The sequence below is a fragment of the Rhopalosiphum maidis genome, chromosome 1 (genome assembly GCF_003676215.2).
Source record: "Rhopalosiphum maidis isolate BTI-1 chromosome 1, ASM367621v3, whole genome shotgun sequence".
In the NCBI taxonomy this organism is placed as follows: domain Eukaryota; kingdom Metazoa; phylum Arthropoda; class Insecta; order Hemiptera; family Aphididae; genus Rhopalosiphum; species Rhopalosiphum maidis.
This window is the reverse complement of record NC_040877.1, coordinates 90,787,063-90,809,234: the sequence shown is the minus strand read 5'-3', so window position 1 is coordinate 90,809,234 and position 22,172 is coordinate 90,787,063. Positions and strand designations below refer to the sequence as shown.

Sequence of the window (22,172 nt, the reverse complement as noted above, 5' to 3'; positions counted from 1 at the left end):
ACATATAGTTGAACGATTAAATAGTTTGATAACTCGTAAAATAAACGAATTGACGTGGTGCTGTATCAGGACGTATATATATATATATATATATATTATATAAGTATGTTATAATATAATAATAATGTCACTAAATTAATGTGAAACAAAATTAAAAATCATTATTTTCTGAGAGTGTTTTGCGTTGCGCCATATAATACACTATGCCGAGTTTAATTCCACCGATTTAGATTTTTCATTATGCCGTAGTTATAATCACTCGAATAACCAACATTTAATATGGTATTATACAAGTTGTGCATGCGTACAAATATATTAATATTATAATAAGCATAGTAAAAAGCACGTGCATATTATGCGCAAGCCAATAGTTATTATTTCATTGTTACATATTATTTACTAAATAACATATACCACCTGCATATTGTGTTTAAAATACATTATTATACTTGATTTTACAGTCTCTTATTTTTTTTGATACCCCTAATATGGTATAATACCGTACGCCTCGTCACGCCACCGCTACCGCAGCAGTAGTGTTTATTAATTTCAATCATGACTCGTTAAAAAAAAATAGACATACACAAACTCGTAACGATACTTTTTTCTAATGTGTTCTGTGGAAGTCGAAATAACGTGATATATATATATATATATATATATGCATATTTTCTATATATTGTATATAAAGTATACATTAAAAATGTGTATAAAAATATAAATACTTTCTCACATAGCGTCAAGAGGCTATTTGGAATCCCTTCGTACGCGCATGTGTGTGCATATGCGATATGTATGATTAAACGCACACGTTCACTCCGCATACTGTAATAGGGGTAGAAGCTATAAGCTTTAGTCATATTCAGGTAAAGTTGGAAGTTGACATGACAATTTTACGGAAAGAGTGGCCTATAACATTGTATTGGCCGAATCTGTCCCCTACCATCTGTCGACTGTCTACCACACGTTGTCTTGTAGCTTTTGTAGAAATTGAGGTACACAAAAAACACATATAAAAAAGCGTAATACTCATATTAGATATTCTTTGGGATGAGAGAAAGAGAGATAGTTCATTATTAATTTTTTGCTAGGTACTTTGCGGTTTTATGCGAGTTTTTAGATTTTTAACGGTGGTGATACTGTCTTTTTCGCCAGACGATTTTCCTTTGTTTTTTCCTATCAGCCACCCCCGCTCCCTTAACCTTTTCCACCATTGCCAATTGCGATTCCATACGTATTTTATTGTGCGGAAAACGGCTTGTTTTCAGACTCTCCCTTTATTCTTTCCTTTTTTATTATTAAACTTTAATTCGTTTTCATTCGTTTTTCCCCCAGATCGTGAATATATGCCGTCAAAAGGGGAAAAATAAAACGTTAAAAAAGAAACAGACACAGACCCATCGCCGTTGCAACCGTATAACAATGTCACTAAGCGATTTCTCTCTTCTGCGATAGAAACAAAAAAAAATATGAGTGGTTTTCAATACAACTACTACAATATATCGTAGATATTATATTCTCCATAACTAAATTACCCTTCCTTCTGTTTATGTGACGTTTTTAAATCAATTATAGAACAAGTCGATTCCCACCACTACTGTTGCCACTGAAGTTCGTAGCATGACGCGGGGATAGCAGGGACATACATTTTCCTTTCGGAAATTAAAGTTGAAATAAAACGCGTTGGACATTGATGTCCAAATTGAGTTTGCAAAAAAAAATATGAGGCTGACATCGTATAAATCAAATTATATTACTTCGTATAATATAGTTTTATTAATTTTTTATTGATAGGTAGTTTTCTTCCGAAACTGTTTGGGAAAATATATATTGCATGTTTTTAAATTAAATTTACATTACAAAATGTCGAAACCATAATAGTGAACTACTAGGGCCAATGGTTTATAATTTATATTAAAAACCTAATTAAATTTGAAATAAAATGTACCAAGGAGCCCATCTATGTATATATATATATATATAATATAGGTATACAAATAATTTCTGTAGAAGTTCAAACCCATAACTCACCATATATAGCACTCAATATTGATTTAAAGCGGTTAAGCTTTTTACTAGGATCGAATAAATTTAGTATTTTTTACCGTGAAGCATTTTAATTGAAAATTCTAACCAGGTACACGTTGACATATAACTAAGATTTATACATAACTGTTAAGCGTTAAGAAGAAAATAAAACAATAATATAGATATAGATATGGATGTGATATGTATATAGATGTGGATAATTTAATAATTATCAACGTTTTCTAATTACAATGTTTTCTATTGCAATCGTTTTAAAAAGAGAAGATTCCATTTATTATCGCGTTGATAAAATATATGTATTCATATCGATTCAATACACATAATATAAAAACCAATATAAATGCTAAACATTTTTTCCTATAAAATACAATGAAATTTTTAAATCAATATTATGTTGAGATTATATCATAATTTAATAAAATTATTGTTTAGCTAGTTAGTAAATTTTATAAGTCTAGAATTAAATTATCACAATAATTTTAAAATGTATAAACAATAAACATATTATAATGGTTGTTAAGTTACTATAGTACAAGTGTTATATCTTGACTTTACGAGTAAAATGACACCAATCAATAATATTAGTAACAAACTAATTTATAATAAATATTGACTTAAATAAAAATGTGTTTGGATCAGATTTAAACAATATAAATTAAATATTTAGTACCAAACAAAATAATTAAATAATTTTAACTAATCATATAGTTATATTAATTAATTAATAATTTATTGGTTTATATTATTTTTACAGATTGTTTCAAGTGGATTTTGAAAATTTAAACTTAAATAAATCAATAAGGTAAGAAATATTTTACATAATCTTATTTATTATAGTTATATATAGTTAGTTTAAGATTACAAAGGAATTAATATAGTGATTTCACGGATTTTGGTATGTTAATGTCACGTTGTTACAGCTGTGATTGATCCGTAACTCTTGTTAAAATTATTTTGAATTGATTGTAAAATAAGAATAATTTGATTTTGAGATGAAGTTAGTCGAGGAAAATCCATGGTTAAAACATGATTACAACAAATGCAATACGATTATATTTTACATTTAATACGGTGATTGATGTGTTAATTTCTACAACAATTTCTTAGAAATAATTCAAACAAAAAGTCAATAATAATTCATCAGTATATTTACGTTAAATAAATATGAATATATAACTAGACTAAAGATCTTAAATAAATAAGTAATTATTTTTAAAAATAAATAAGTAAAATAAATGTAGGAGTAAAATGTTAATGTAAGTATTATAATATACTACTCTGGAAAATGCAGTAGTATCCATTGATGTATATTATCATTATTTGTGTATCTAGAAACATAATATTATAATATTATAAGTCCTTTATACGAATACTATCTGTAAGTTATGGCGTTATTTGAATAAGATATTTGTATTAATCAGTCGATACTATAATAGTTTATACTATTCCAATGTAAATATGTTTATAAATAAACGTATTCAATTCAGATTTTAATCGTACATTTAAAGTCCTATTCAAATAACAACTGTATAACTAATGTTTTGGACTAATAGAAATAAGTAACGTAATTGAAAATTAATTAAAATAATTTTATAACTTTTATATAATATAGACTTTAATGACTCTTAAATATCCTTAGTAACATAAATTATTAAATAGTTTTACTTATGAATATGAATACGTATAAATCTGGTATAAGACTGCAGGAATTATAATTATTTATTAACCAAGTGAAACTCATAATAAAAACTAAACTTTTCATTATACTTGAAATTAATATCATGTTTTCAATATTTACATATTTTTAATTGTATTTTATAGTGTACGTTAAATATGTATAATATTTTTATAAAATTATTTAAAAATATTTATAAGAAATATTCCAAGTGTAGTGTACTAGTATTTAGTGACAACTTGTATGGAAGGGATAGACAGATAAATATGTCAATTAGATTTGTTGATAGTCTGTATGCACAAGTATATTTAAATACTCATTATCATTATAATTTAGTTTATAAAAAAATATTTTGTAACTATTTTGTTAATGATAAAACTACTAAATATTGACTACAAGTAAATAAATTGGATAATATTAGTTAATCTTTAACAATTTTTTTTACTCAATTAAAAAGCAATAACTAATTATTTCCAATTAAACAATGAAATATCCATTGAACCAAAAGTAGCAGATCTGTTGAAAATTAGTTATTTATACCCTTATCAATGAATTCTTGATTTTTAGTTATATTGAATATTTATTTTTTATTTCCCAGTGTTATTTTATGCACCCAAAAGTATTTTTCTCACTTGGAATATAGCTACTAAAGTTGTATTTGTATTTATTTATTCATTTAATATTTAAATATGTATAGTATACAAAAAGAGGGAGTGAGTGAGAGAGCTGCATTTTCGTCACATGACAAAGTGGTCCACTGTCAAAGAAAATGGACAACAAGAAACTTCGGCCACCCCAACGAAAAATCCCATTGCTCCTATCCCACATATACCTATAACTAATATTTTTTCACTCTCACTTACTTTCAAAAAATCCATCGGAAATCCAAGCACCTCTAATCCAGTCCGATATTTGACCCCAAACATTTGAGTTTGCACAGTGAACTTCACTAAACAAACGTACCACTTTGGCCGGGACTTGATTTTCTTATATATAATATATATATATATTCTCGATTCTGGTAAGATAAACAGACTGGGTGTACTAATGCATTGCCAACTCTTATCCGGTTAAAGGAACCATCGCATCATCCCAAAGTCGTGGTCTGTTTTACAATCGACAAAACTTTTCCTCTCAATGCAGCTATTATAGCGGAAATTTGTGTTATAATAATGTAAGGTCTATTAAATTCGCCATAGAAAATAATTTATTTTAAGTTTACATATTTAAAATTTTAAATAAAAAAACGTGTATTTCTATTGCTTAACCATTTTTATGTATATTTTATATATTTAAATTGCAATTTTTAACTCAAACTCGAGAGTACCATATAATAATTTACATGCATTTTTATTCAAGTTTATAGTTTAATATTTTGTTGTTATTTTTAACTTGTCATTGAAAAAAATTAATTAAATATTATTTAATCAAAATTAATATCACTATAGAATGAGTTTCTATAATAAACTAAAACATATCGATGTGTATAGTTATATCAAAAACTTTATCTAAACAGTTTATTTTGTTTAGGAATATTTAAATTACATTTAACTGTGGGATTTCTATATAATATTATAGCAGCTATGTAATAAATTATTATAAAATAATCAAATAATAAATTATATTCTGAACCATCAACTATTTTCTGTTAATGTTTGAAATCTTTATGTTTATATTATTTGTAAGTCATTTTTAAAAGTTTTAAAAATATAAAAATAATAAAACTTCCTTTGCTTAGAATCATATTTCAACTGTTGTATTTTTAACATTTTATATTTCTATAACATGTATTTTATTTTATAAAATTGATTACTGATCTTGGTTTACGCCCATATTACCAAAGTAAAATTAGTGCCAAATACCCGGTCTTTGATTCTTGTCCACGTGGTTTTTTTATAAATTTTTATAAAAAAGAATATTTTAACTTTTTAAAATTTGTTCATAATATTTAACGACAGCGTTATGGTCTTATGATTTGCAGCTACTTTAAGAATGTAACTGCTAGCGGCTGGTGACATATTATGAATCTTCCCGGTTGAACATTTAGGTCAATATACGGTTGTAGGGTGGTTGAACAATTCTCGTGGATACTATCATAGCTTTCTGTTGTTGTGCGTGAAGAAAAAAAGCAATTCCGAAAACTTTAGCCGTTCGAAAAATATCATTGTAAGTTTTGGCGGCCGTTTAATCCACCTTAATTGGAACAGCGGTTCGCGCCGGACTCAATAAATAACATAGAGAGGGATGGAATGAAACTTAAAGCCTCGTTTTGTGTAATGGGAAAAAGTTTTTGGCCACCACCACCGCCATTGCCACCACCCTAAGCCCTGGGCGTTTTTATGAAACCAGCTATAAATATGAACGTTCTTCGGCCCCGGAGTGATGTTATGTAAGCGAGAACGGTGAGGAAAATGACGATGTCAAGGGATTTGATATATTGTTCAGCACCGCTGTTTTCTCACACATTGGAACGGCGTCGAGAAATCCCAGTTTTTTTGAATTATAAGGGGTGTGTTTACTCAGGTCAAATCCTTTTGGATACTCGCAGAATACTCATGACGATACAATATAATACCTCTTTGGTAGTCGGTCGTCTGTATTTAAGGCGATAATCTGTATTCTTTATCGAAGAGATGCAGAGACGAGAGGAAAACACAAATAGAGGGATACATATATATATATATATATATATATATATATATTTATAAATAACGCGCATGTAGAGTAACTGTAAGAGAGACAGATAGAGTGGGAGCCAGTAAGAGAGACTTAAAAAAGCACGATAAGTCGGCTTTCCCCAAGCTCTTATCGTTGTCACCGTTGCACCGTTTCCTTTAAATATTTAAAGCATTTTAAAAGAACTCAAAATGCATTATACGCCTGACTTGTGCAAAACTTGCATTCCCTTTGCAATGGTTTTTTTTGAGAATTCTGATTTCTATCCTTTGAACTTTTTATTTAGTAATATTTAAATATTTATCTTATGCTCTAAGTTTTGGTTATTCAATTTAATTATAAATAGCGTACCGCTTGTTCTTTACCGACATTATCAATATTTGCACACAAGTATAAATGTTCGTTGATTGAGTCATAATAAAATATAATAAAATATTTATGCATGATTTTATACAATAAATATAAGTAAATTAACGGTTGTAAGTACATTTAATACAAGATGAATTGTATAATCTGATGTATAAATATATTATTTATACTTGTACTGATATAAATTTAAAATACATTTTAAGGACATTATAGGGTGTACTGATTTTAAGGATATAGCAGGTGAATATCTCTTAGCTAAGTTGAATTTCACTATTTTTTTTTTTAATTTAAATACCATAATTGTATGTATGATATTATACAAGATGAATTAATTTAGCTATTCTAAAAAATATAGATAATAATAAATATAATAACAGTAAATTATATCCTTTTTACAATTATTAAGTATAATTGTTTTGTTGTTGAGAATTTTAACTCTATAACATTTTTAAAGATATATAAAGAGTATATAATCTCAATTTAAATAAACCTAAGTGATATCTATAATATATGAATATATCGATTATACCTTCATTGTTTGTAAATATTTTAGTTTTATATTCTTGAATAATACTTCATTGATATTACTATTTTCATTATTTTTCAATAGGTTTTAAGGGATTTCTCTTTGATATTTGAAACTACTTGCAATTTTTCGTATTTATGTACTCTTCATAAAAATGTAAAACCTATGTATAAAGTGATTACTTCTCAAAGAAAATCGTATTTTTATTTAAATTTGTATTTCATTAACGTCTTTGTGCGCATAATATTATTTTTACAAACGATACGATATTATCCAGCGATAGTTTGTTGTGAATAAAATTAGATTATTAAACGATTTTCAAATAAATTACTTTAATTCAGCTTTCACCAAGAGCTTCAGAAAAAAAAATATTATAAATTATTTATATATTACACGTGGCACAATAAATACACCGCGAAAATTGAGTCTTTGCCAAACATTGATTTTTTTTTCCATAGGATCTCACATATACTTTTCGATTTTTCCGTCGATTTATCACGTTGGTTCGTTCAAGCTTTTTAAGGATAAATATAATATGATCCTTTACCAATTTCAAGCCAATGATTCCTGCTCCGTCATATTATCAACATGAAATGGGCTAACCACCATGCGCGTGATATCATAGATCTAGACCATCATGCTTTTAATCCTATAATAAAATATAGCCCTTATCAATTAAGGGCACACAGCCTTGTAAAAATCAATGATGGCAATAGAGAGCACAAAAAACACATGCACAACACGTTTTATAGATAATATTAACACGTATTTACATGCTGTACCTATAAATACTATATACATATACACATATCAGAGTTCTCCTGTTCAATAATTTACCGTCGGTTTAATGCGTTTTATTTTATGTCTGTCGCACCAATAACGTAATATATTATTACTATATGCCTACATATTGTACAACGAAATAACTGTGACAATCGGTAAACTCTACGTTTATAATCATATTAATGTGCGCAATGCGTACCTACCTATATCGGCTATATCATAATTTTTGAAATCCATAATTTTTTATTTCTGGTGTGTGTATGTTTGTGTTTTTTAAAGCTTTAGAAACGGCAAAAAAATGATCAAACGCGTCGTCGTTTGCAAAATATTGATCGACCGTGTGTAATTAGACGTGAATACGACGAGCGGATGATATAATATAACGACTTTTGAAGGAAAACTTGCTCGCAACAAAAAAAAAAATAAAAATAAAATAATAATATTCATATTATGCCCTCTAATATATAGGGAAACGACCTTTTAGGGTTGAAAAAATTAAAAAAAAAATTGAAAAAAAGGTCCATGTATTTATAAATCTCACAAAATATACCATGCTATTTTTTGTTGACGTATTATTACGAGTGAGCTTTGAAATATACGTATGGAACGGCCAAGTACGAAAGAAATTGTAATATACAAATAAATAATAGTGCCTGCAAATGGTACACGATAAATCTTATCCTAAATATATTGCAACGTTATAAGCTACATTTACATTTTTGACGTAGGTACTATTTTCTCGAGCATGCGCAGTAAATGAATTTCATTATTTAAGTATAACTTTGTACATTACAATTAATATTAATACTGTTAAGTGTCAATGTTATCAATAACGTTCGATTGAAAAAATAATAAACGAGCTCAATATTCTAATTTTATTATATTTGTTTTTTTGCAATTCCAATTTTGAATTTTTCGTGAATATGGGCGATTACATTTTCATTTATAATTGATGTTGAGACATATAATTTATCGATTTTGTAAGAAAAGACGCAATATTAAATTATCTCGTGTATACTTTATTCATTATTTTTCAAAAATAAAATTATGTTAGCAGAGTATACATAATTGAATCTCATCCCAAGTTATATCTTAATGAGATCAACACAAACTAGGTATAACAATTGTGATAATATACCTTCTCAAGTACTTAATCCCTAGGGCAATGATATACTATGTTTGTATAATATACAAATACATAGATTATATAAATTTGACCTAAGCGACTGTCTGGCCACGCGCTCTATCTTTAATATCGCATTTACGCAGATTACTCGAATATTACTGTATTCTCGCTAGAATCAACTAATACCTACTACTGACTAAAACTGCGTAGTATACTTCCAGTTCGAATGTTTTATTCTATGGCTAAATATTTAATACCACTTTGAAGTATTTGTTAAGTGTTACTTTTGAATTTAATTAAGAGCAAACATGAATTTGACATGGGCAACGATGAGCGGAGGTGCAATAAATAAACGTTGAGCTTTGAATAATAACTAATGTAAAAAGCGTCGTCTCGTTTAGTAGTAAGTAATTTTTTATTATTTTAAAACGGTAAAATCCATTTTATAAAACATCTATCCTACTAGCCCTTTCCCGGGATCAGTCGCGTGCAGTGCACTATAAGGACTCCACGAAGCACGCAGCTTAGTTCTTCGTATACAAGAAGAAAGTTTTCTTCTTTTATTATTATTATTATTACAAAGCCCTATGTCTACGGTAAAAAAATAACCATAATCCTCCAACAGCTTATACGGTAACGCGTAATAAATAACAATGTATTGTTCAAAATTTATGTATTTTTCAACGAGCGGCAAAGTTCAAAAAATATTGTTTGCAACCGTCGTCTCCGATGGTTTTACATTTTAAGACGTACAAAGTTTGAGCTCGGTTGTATACTTACTTTCTTTTGTAGGTACACACTTGATCCGATGTACAAACTACGAAATGATAACTCGTATTTACTATTTTACGTGCACGACAAATACAATTTTAAATCATTTGTTTGAAATATAAATTCATAAATCTCTTTCTTATAAAATATATAGTATTTCTCGAAAATACAATGTTCGTTTTTCCACCATATCTTCGACGAGGAGTATATTTTTCGAATTGTTTGAACAATTTTTATACGTTTGTGTGACATCGATGATTTTATCGCGTATTTATAAACACTTAAATAAAATATTGTTGATTCAACGTAGCGTATATGTTATATTTGAATAGTTATACATTTAGGTTAACAAAATATTTATTTACAGAAGGTATAGTGAAATCATTATTGAACCATATAATATGTATAAATAAATACATCGTTTATTTATAATTTTAATAAATTTATCAACGATGTAAACAGATAATTTGTATTTAGTACTTACTGAAAATTTTAAAGATATGCACATATAATAATATCTTATATCATTATACGTGGTACTAAGGAGGTATTGTCGTTAATTATTGTGCTCGAAAAAAACTAAACTTAGATTAAAAAATTATATTAAGAACATAGTTATTTTTTTTTATATACATTTAAACTCAATGACGTAAAACGGCGACAACCCATTATATTATTATCGCGTACGACGTGTACCTATTAATGTATACAATATAATAACGTCATTATGTTATTATATTATCGTGTATACAATAGGTGTACCTACCCTAAATTACATATATATATATATATATATAAATATACATATATATGTATGTATTATAATACTGCAGCGAAAATGGTCGGTTCGCCGCCGATAAGTCTCTCTTCGCGCACGACGAAAGGGGTGGCGTTCAGCTGGCTGTACAAAAGAACTGTTTTAGAAAACGGCCGCGGCGTAGTTCTCGTGTGCGAGGGTGAAGTTTGCGACGCGTTTTATTCGGTTCGCCGGGTCTGGCGACAACAACATAATAATATATATAAATGCATCGTCGCTTCCGCAGTTATATAATTTTGCGCAGAGACTGCAACGAGGCCGGTTGAACCAAGAGGGGAGGATGATGTCGAGAGGAGGCGTCGAGAACACGTACGTAGACAAACGCAGGATAACTGACGGTGGGGGGTAGTGTGCACCGCGAGGGTGTGAGACAAAAGACGCGCTATCGGGCAATTAGTGGTGGAGTTCGAGGATAATGTGTACGGTGTATACGTATATATTATACGAGTATATTCTGTGTGTGTATACATTATAATGCGTATATGTGTGTTATATGTATGTGTGCGTGCTTATATTATTGTGTATAGGTGTCGCGCCTACCAAAGCGACGACAGAAGGCGAAAGTGTACGTATGAAAATGAAAAAAAAAAGCGCACACCACGAGGGAGAGACTCTGTGGGTATTGAAATCTTTGAAAAGGGTCTAGAGACAAGAGATGCTGCGCGTGCGCGCGAATATACCTGTTTGTATATTATTATTATGACCGAGGGGGGAAAGAGAGAACCGAATAATAATGATTGTGCCACCAGAAACCTTACTATTCGTACGATATTCTATTGTAATAATAATATTATTTGTGTCCGTAGTTTTACGCGAGGACAATGGATCGTAGACGAACGAATTTAATGTTAATAATTAATACCCGGTCGAAGGTGCTATGTTATATATAACGTTCCCGTTTATATATATATATATATATATATATATATATATATATTACATTATACCTATACCGGTGGGATGATCCCGTTCGTCGTCCGAATACGTGAGATGAATTCGAGAAAATGTTCCGTTTTATACGGTGCGTTATTATTTTTATTTTATTTTTTTTAATCAGCATCTCTGACACGTATATAATAATATAATATATATACATCGAGCGGCTATATAGAATGACGATGATTCCGGCGCGTGGGATTCGCATGTGCCCCCGAAATATTTTAATATCCCCACCGAACACTTTAGACGAGTGGTGGTGGTGGTGGTGGTGGCGGTGGTTTTCGATATGGCATTTTTCGTCGAATAAAAATGTTAATGAGAGACAGAGACACCGGAGACGCGTGTATAATATATATATATATATTGTCCCATATAGTTCCGCAAGACCACGACCGCGGTATATTATAGTCACGTGCGAGCGACAAAAACTCCACTGCGTCGATATATATTATACATATTAGGTTCGTGAAACGCATGCGAAAAACAGTCGTCCATTCAGTCTCCGTCGATGTCGCACTTATAATCATAAGTATTATTATTACTATTACTATTATTTCCGTTCACGCCTCGTACAAAAGTTCCGTGTGTAAGTATACTTTTTAACTTTTATAATTCATATTATGTTGAGTACATGTATTAATTTAGTACCCGTGTCTACGTCTTTTATAATACCATGTACGTTTATAAATCAAAAAACGAATTTAAACTGTACACGTAGATATATTATGAACACGGCGTATAACTGAAATGCTAACAACTGCAAAATAAAGTCGTAAAGAAATATTTTCAAATCTGTGCGCTAACAGTAAATTTTTGTCTAGAAAAATCAGTTCTACAATCATATTAATATATTATTATACCACGGCTAGGTATGGCGTAAAATGTGTTTCAGCGAATAGTAAACAATGAAGTGACGGCTTAATCACGTGTTTCCGGTACAGCTGTTGAAAGTACGAAATCCGATGCCGCGGTGTCGTTGCTGAATTATTTATACAATTCCATTCGAACCATCGCGCCCCCCTGTCGAGAGCTATAATAATAATTTGCTCATGAATCCCGTAATAATAATATTCAAATCCATGAAAACGGATTGCGATTGAAGGTCGTCTGTGGCGAATGAGAAGAAGCGCAGCCTGGTGATTCCACATCACAGAGAGTTCCAACCGATGTAATAGGTTAGGTTAGTGGAATCGAAGAAAAATCATTAAGTTCTCAATGCACGATCAAATGTATTATAATACACCTGTCCTATTAGATACCTCTTTAAAGTAGACGTAAACACTTCCGAATAGTGAAACAGTTTTTTGAGAACAAATACATATACATAACATACTTTCCACTAACTATAAAATATAGTATGTATTAATGGCCGCGTGTACGGTTATATTTTATTGATATGAGGTGATGTATTCAATATAATATAATATTGGAAATATCAAAACCATTCTGATATTTATTAACACACAATAATAATTATCAATACAATAAAATTGATTGTGTTTCGAGTGTGTATTAATGTTATGTATTATGCGTGTCCCCGCTTTATCGGCTTTATCGCTTTCTACAGGTAGTGGTCTACTTGGTCTAGTATATCATTATATTCTATTGTTTTCCTAACTTACCAACAATGTACCATAATGCACATCTCATCGGAAACCGATGACGTTTCTATTTCCGGTAGGGATATCTCGTAAGACTTACGGTGTATCTCAACGACATGACACGAAGTTAGTTATTTTTTATACGCGATATCAGGTAATATAGAATACAAATAAATATCATGTGACAACAATTTCTCTTAAAACAAATATAATTTTATTTAACATGAAAAATAATGGTGAAATTATATTACAAGTATTTTTTTATTGTGAAGATCTTGTATTTTTTTAATATTTTTTTTAATGTAACTGCAAGGACTTATAGAGGTGGGTGCGGGGATATTGTAATTAAGCAATGAATCGTATACATTCTACAATAATAAATATTATTGTAACACTATCGAACCACCATACTCGTATTTACGAGTTGTCAGTCAGTAGCGTAATTTATGAAAATTCCTAAAATTGTGATTAGTGATTACATGTCCATACAACATCAATTATTTGTCTAGTATGATATTATATTATAATGTAATTAATATTATCATTTATTAAACTTATCTAAACGCTTAAGGTATTTCCTTCTCTTTACTGCTTACACACATGGATTGACAGCATCTTAAATATATATTTTATACCTAATTAATATCTTTAATATTTTTGATAAAATAAAATACTAGAAGATACTTTTTTTAAACTATTTATTTATTCTGATAAATTCTCTTAATATTTACCTCATGCTATTTCCGTATGTTTTTAATGGAATCTCAAAACTAACAAAGAGATTACATTCGTAATATATTAAAAATAATTTTTGAATTTGTAGCATAAAAAATAACTTGTATCATTATTGAACGCATATATAGGTAGTATGAAGTATATAGGTGGTATATATATATACCCTCTAGCCATTGGTAGCTTTTTTTTTTTAAATCTAAATATCTATAGGTTAGGTTAACCTAACCTTACCACAGTCGACTATAAAATTATAATAGTTGACAGATCGTACGTATATTGAGAGCATCCCGTTGTATGGCAAAAACACCAATAATATAAGCGTTTAGTACCATACTTCTGGTATTTACTTTTACAGTTACACCTAAAATAATATTGCAATCCACTGCTAAAATTTCAGCCATACCGCATTAACTGCATACTCATATAATTCACATTTGATTTATAACTTCGTTATTCTAATAACCAGCACAATATAAATATTATAAAATATATTTTTGGCCTACTAATCACAAGAAAGCAAGTAATAATTACAACGTGTTTTTTTTTTAACTTTTAGACGGGTTTATCTCTTTATTAAATTTATTATGAATCATAATATATTTTAATGAGTCGAAGACACGACAGTCATGTTTTTCTCGTGATTTTATCAATTTCCTCACTAGTGGTGTACATGATACAAAAACGTTACGGCATGATTTATTATACAAACAGTAGTCTTTATATTTTGGTCCCTCTTCGTAAACAACATAAACGGTCTAAGTCACTGTTCCACCCTAACCGTCATATCTTACGGATTATATGCCTAACTCCCCCAAATGTATTATAAGGATTTGTGGTATTTTAAATAATTAATACGTGATTAAAACCAACAAATGTATGAATTCGTTAGGTTTCCATAGTTGTGATTTAATATGAAATTCCAAACGTGTTGATCAAACTGTGTTTGTTTTAATCGAAAAGTGCATACCTATAGTGATTGGTGTCCAATAAATCGATAAATCGATAAAGTAGGTCTATTCTTCTGTACCTATTTATTATCATTATCGTAAACATTAGAATTCACTATAACCTTTACTATAATGGTTATGGTTTTAACAAATTGTACTTGAAAGAATTATTTATTATATGTAATACTATCTTCTGTACAAAATAAATAAATGCTTTACCTTTTTTTTCTTTTTTACGTATCGGAAGCGACACAAATAAAATGTAACTTTACGTGTATATGGTATAATTTAATATCGCGCAGTAAAATAAACACATAAAATACAAATAAATAAATGTATAGTAATAACCTCTACATGGTAAATCTTATGCCACAATGGTGATATAATCACTAACCACAAATCTTTTCACCATCGCATACACAATATTTTTATCGGCCAATCATAATCAATCGAAAAAGTTTCATCTGATAAAATTAATAATATTATAAAAGTCAGAAATTGAATTTTAAAAGTTTTTATCATATGCATATTATTATACACTATACATAAGCACAGTGTCATAATCAGGGCTCGAACGTTCGTGTAGGTGCTAAAAATCACTTGAATAATATATTTTAATAGTATTTATACTCCTATTAATAGCCAATTATAAAATAAACATTATGCGGTAATAAAATTAATAAAAAGTAAGAATATACAAGCAAATGCTTGTCTTATAAATATGTAAAAAATATTATGTTCTTTTATTTTTTTAATTTATAAATACTTAATCACATCTTATTATTTTTTAATTTCAAACGCATAGGAGTACATTTTTGTTCAACTTGTGTTTGATTATAATCATTTTTATTGTACTTAGAGAGTCGAATATAATTTTAAAAATATAACGATAACAGTATTTTCAACGTTTTTAAATAGATTTTGTTTTTGGTAGACATCAAACAATTATCACTAATAACTTATATTCTACTAAGAATATGTAAATATAATAAATAATGAACGGGTAACCGTTACATTTTCCCACAACTCAATACCATCCGTACCATCCGTTTCCCGACGACCTTAAATTGGTTGTATCATGGTCCGCAATTATTAATTCATATTTCTAATACACTTCTGTATAAAGTAATATAAATTATTCAACTTTTAGAAGTCAAGTATTCTCTAATTCACCTCATTCTGGAATTAAGTTTTTGTAGTTTACAATCTAAGCTATTCTTAAAGAAATATGGTATACATACCAGCTACCTCTAATCTAATAGGTACATAATATTGTTTACAGGTTTTTCACATGGAATAATAGGAATATTGCATACACCTCTATGATATGTATTTGAAATGTATTTTATTCACGTATAACGTGCGTCGAATTTGGAAAATCCAAGTTTAACGTTGATAAAACTACGTAATAAATATTATAAGGTATAAATATAAATATTAAGAAAGCATTAAATTTCACATTATCGTCACTTCGTTTTATTCGTATATATATATATATATATATTGACATAGTAAAATGTGGATAGACGTAATATAATATGGACTACCTATGTATTATAGCTAGTCATATATGGATCGTGAATGCTATTATAGATGTACGTCGTTATTGAATTATTGTGGTCTGTGGTAGTCATTTACGGCGTGGGGTGTAGGATGTGAATTCGGTGAAACGAAAGATAAAAGCGCCGCAAGTATAGGTTGTGTTAACCCTTTAATAACGGCGAGTGTATATGTCAGTATGCCGCCTTATATAATATAGGTGCCAATTTTATGAAGTCCTGATAAAGATATACGCATGGCCTTTTTATTTTACATATATATCGTAATGAGTCGATTTGGCGTAAACGAATATCTAAGCGTTACATACTATTAATAATATATAAAAAAAAATAGTTAATATTGGTCTAAATGGATAGAATTTTTTAATACGATTAGAATATTTATTGCTGGTACTTATTTATAAATACAATATTCGGTGTATCAAAAATTATGTAAGATGTAACGAAAATAACCGAATTATTATTATTTGATTTATTTTTACAAGGTGTAGGTAGTCAATAATGAATTTTTATAGAATATTTTACTATTTTGGATACTTTTAAAATCTTATTGGATACAAATAAAAATGAATATATTAATACGGAAAACGGTAAATTGCGAATGGGCGGTGGAACAAGCTATAATAATAAGCGTCGTTCTAGGTCGATAAACGAAAAGCCGCTTCCGTTATCTGTATTGTATAGTATTACGTTGTCCCGCGCGACTTAGATTCCGCTCACGCTGACATCGCGACTACCTACGCATCGTTTGAAATCGAACCGCATCGTCTGCGATCGAACACGATTGTTTGAAATCGACCGGCGTGGTTCGTCTGACCGGAAAATGGAAATTTTATAATATTATGCTTTGACGTTGTAACATCAATCGATAAATGTGCATGACTTTTGTTTTTCATTTCGTAGTAAAATAATTTCGACATTTGTGTTTTACACTAAGCCTAAGCACTGCGTGACAATAATACATAAAAATGAATAATCGACAAAAAGCTTAACAAAGGGTTCAATTTATAACAATTAAGTATTTTATTAGACCTATGATTTGTTTGTATCCAATCCAAACGAGTTACAATGTTTTTGAAACACGAATTTTCTAATGAGTCTAAACCGCGTAATTTGTCTATTTCAGTTAAAACTATTATTAAATTATTTTGGAAATTTTGAATACCGTAGAGATTAAGAGATATCGTAATATTAAATTAGAACCATTGACATTTCGACGGCTGTATATTTTATTTTATGGTTGGGTGGGTGGCTGGCCCTACTATGTCCATGTGAACCACCACCACTACGCATATTGTTTCATCATCGTCATTGAGTACTACGTGAATACTTATTAATGATATTGTACTGAGCGCTCATGTTGGCTGGGTAAACAGGCGCGTACAAAATGTATGTCATTTGTACGTATTTTTATATGTATTATGTATTTATTTATTATCATTTTTATTTGTTTATTCACAATATTATATTTTAGTTTTCGATCGGTTTTTGTCAGTTTTCGCCATAAGACAGCTATTAAACTCGAAATTATAAAAACTGTAATTAATAACTCGGTTGTAAACATATCGTTACAGGGATAACTGTCAACAATATTAGGTAATATGAACATTTTTTTTTTTTACTTTATTGGCTAATATTGAAGGTCTGAACTAAACTATTATTGGCTATTGTATGATATTATAATTAAAAGCTTGGAATCCAATCCGATGATTTTAGTTAAGTATTTTTTTTTTCTTTACAATACTCTCTATATAATATAGTGACATTTAAAATCAAATTATAAAATGGACACTATAGATAAAGTACGCCTTTAGACTGTGGCGCACGTATTGCATTGAAAAATGAGGCTATACTGATTGTGTTCCCGTTTATCGGCTTTTATGAGATTTTTTTTAAATCCACCATTTTTTTTTTTTTTTTTTACTTTGCGTGTCTCCAATGCATAATAGCCCCGTGTATCTCGAGGGCTGGTGACCTCGATATTATAATATTACATATTCCGCTGAAACCATTAACCGCCCGTGGTGATTTTGATCTCCCCCGAGGTATGAGAGGACAAAAAACGTTTTACATGAAAAAGATAGCATAATAAAGAGTTGTGAAGCAAAACCCTGTTCTACAGTTTTTGAACGTTAAAAAAAGTCTAACAAAACTCAAACTAGTGAACATATTTGACCCTATTTTATAGTTCCGTACCATCGAAGAACTTACAAAAAATATATGTTTGAAAATGATTGTATGCAATGATAATGAATATTAAAAACGGGATTAAAGGTTAAACATAAAAACTACATAAGTATAAACTATATCCTAAAACTTCAACAAATTATTATACAGAGATACTTCTTACATATTTGTATTTTTATAAATGTTTTTGTTTGGTTATGTTTAGTATAGTTTTTTATTTAAAAAATATTTCTAAAATAATAACTATACACATCGATTCACTTATCTAGATAAGTGTAATCGAATATACATTTTGTCAACCCTCCCCGAAATGCAATAAAGTTTTGTATTTTGTTATTAGCTTAATTACGTGAATAAAATATACCTTACTACTCGAACCAAAAATTAATTTAAAATAGCTTTGTAAATATAAATATTAATTGGTCGGTTAATATTTATATTTAAATTAAATGTACCTGACACAAAGTGTATTTCTTTATTCTGTTTTTGTAAAATCGTCCATTAAACACGATACTATATAAAAATATACCTATTATGCATATAATATGTGCACTGATTATTTTCATTGAAATATCATAATTTTCAGGTATTACCTATGAAAAATAATAACATAATTTTACCTATAATATACGTTTAGATTGCTGTCCTGAACAAACTCTATATTCATAAATGTAATACTATACTTTCAAATGAGTGATCTACTGTACCTAGTATTTATTGATTTATTTATTAATTTTAACGTATTTATATGATGTTTCGTGAATATCTTAGAAGTAATAATGAAAATAACTTTTTTATAATTTAAATAAATTTGAAATTTATCACCAAGGACTGAAGTCTATGTTATTATTCTTTAATCTTATACCTTCTGAACAGTCAACAGACTACTCTTGAAAGTTCCGCATTCACAAGTTCAATGTATTATTTATTTTATTTTGTTCGCCATTATTCAATTGATATTCATTGTCTTACCTAAAAACTAAATTTATTTCCTTAAATTTTATTTATTATTCTATAATTATAATTTTTTTTTGTCTGATTTATTTAACACGATTCATTCTTTTGGTTTGTTCACTCATTTTATAAGAAATCAAAAACCCTGTGTGAACCTTTGTGTACCTATTATATTAGTATAGTATAATATATATTATATAGTAACATTAAACCCCTGAAAGGAAATTATCCGAGATAATCCTATTTCAATCTTACATTATACTTAAATGATTATTTGTCCTTACTCTTTTGTAGTTTTGCCATCAATAGTACAAAATAAAATTATCCGACGAATTTTATGGCTACTTCTTAGTTATTTAATTGTGATAGTTATTTTCGATAACTTTCTGAAGCCCAATTAATTTGTTAATAGTAAAATACTACAAGCTCAATTTTCATTTGAATAGACAAATATTATAACTACACGCGTTCCCGATGAAAATTTCACTTAAGAAGTGTTATAACTATAACTTATAAACCCAATTCCCATCAAATAAAAATTAGTTTTTGTATTGATTATTTTTTAATATTAAGTAATAATATTTCAATGTCTTTTTCTATAGAAATTTTTAAATACGTAATAGAATCTGATAAAAATTATAAAACACGTGTGTTTCTTTCCAAGTTATCACTAATTTAAAATAATATGGATTTAATGTAGGTCTTATCGGAGATAATCAAAGGTTTTATATTAGTGGACATCGGATCTGCCGAATGCCACACTATATAAAATTAAAAATAAACTCGTATATCCACATATAAAATATCTGTTCATTACCTATATTGTTTAACAATTTTTCTTATCAATATAAATTCTAAAACTAAAATTCTATTGTAATCCATATTAAATATTTTTGTAAAAATATATACAAATTTATTACTTAAAACATATTATTTATAATAATACATACCTAATTATAAATGCATTGTATATTATATATTCAAAAACCCTAAAAAAACGTATAAATTTGGACCAACCTTATAATATGAACTTATAAGGTTATTAATAGATAATTTAACATTTACGATCTATCTAATATGATGTAATTTTTAAATTATTCAATAAAAATAATAAAAAATTCTACAATATTAAAAAAAAAAGTTCTTTTTAACTAAAATAATGATAATAGTTTTCTATATAATAAATCAATAATTCCAGACTATTTTCTTATACTTTTAATGCTAGGATTTATGCGTAAATATTTTTAAATTAAACTTCTCTAGTTCAGTGACATTATGAAGTGCTTATAATTATTGAACCGTAGTTTTATTTGTAACATTAGTTAAAAATGACGTAGCTGTCAAGTAAATTTAACAGTTCCCTTTATCACAGTGTCACGCAGCCAAAATTATGTTTGGAGACGATAAGTGAAAACGCTTTTGAAGAGAGATGGCATTATTTAAATTGAATGTCAAATATTTTTGTATATATTTTCGTATAATACATGACTTAAAGTATATAATATGATTATCATTTTGTCAGTAGTTACATCCATCGCAGAATATACCTTGAGTATATTTTATACCTACAACTTCTGGGAATTCACTTAGTAAGTATTTTGTGAAATACCACAAATTGAAATTTGGCACTGGTGTCGGCCAACTAGAAAGGGATTTATTTTGTGAGTTTTAAATTTTAAATTACCGTATTATTTAATGTATTAACGGAAAAGTTTTTTTTCTGAGCCCTAATTGAATCCGTACAACTTCTGATGGGTGAACGAAAAAATGAAATCGTCCAAGATCATCGCTGTTGGGGATTTAATATTTTCCTAATATACCAAAGGTGGGTCTTTACAATAACTGTGAGTAAAAGGAAAATAAATCCACGGGTTTATCGCTATAAACAAATATTTTTATTTTTTATTTATTATTATTTTTATTTTTATTTTTTTTTTTTTTGAAATATACTGTTTACTCGAGTTTTTCTTCCTTATGCTTTGTTTTTATGACAATGAATAAATAAAGTAATTTCCCGTCTTGCCCGGTTCGAGATAAAAAAAAATAAAATTCGATAAAGCCTTATTTTAAATAACTCCCTTGGCCTTTATAAGCTTATACAAGCGACGCGCATCAAGTGCTTTTGAAAATAGAACCTATTTTCTGAAGAAGAAAAGAGGATAGCCCAGTAAAAAAGTCTATATTTCATTTTAACAACAGCAACAACATTGGCGATTCTCGTTGCTGCCAATCTTCACTATAATACGGTCAACAAACGATTGAAACACTGTCGTATATGTTCTACAACCAACAACTATTCGCTTAGTATTTAAAATAAACTGTAAAATCTATATTAAAATAAAACTCATACCAGCTCAATACCCTCACGGGCAAAGTAATAACGCATAAGGAAAAAAAAAGTCGAACGTCTTTATTTCACACTGGTATAATAGTTATATGATTGTAAATTACAACCTGT

The 22,172-nt window shown here is 28.6% G+C and overlaps 1 protein-coding gene across 1 annotated transcript in view; it reads left to right on the top strand.

Moving 5' to 3' along the window:
* The window catches only part of LOC113555021 (semaphorin-2A), a 345,931-nt gene that overhangs the window by 110,237 nt on the left and 213,522 nt on the right, over window positions 1–22,172 (top strand). Inside the window, exon 4 of the mRNA XM_026959297.1 lies at window positions 2,804–2,851. The gene's annotated coding sequence lies outside the window, so the exon portion shown is untranslated. The remainder of the gene's footprint in view (window positions 1–2,803; window positions 2,852–22,172) is intronic.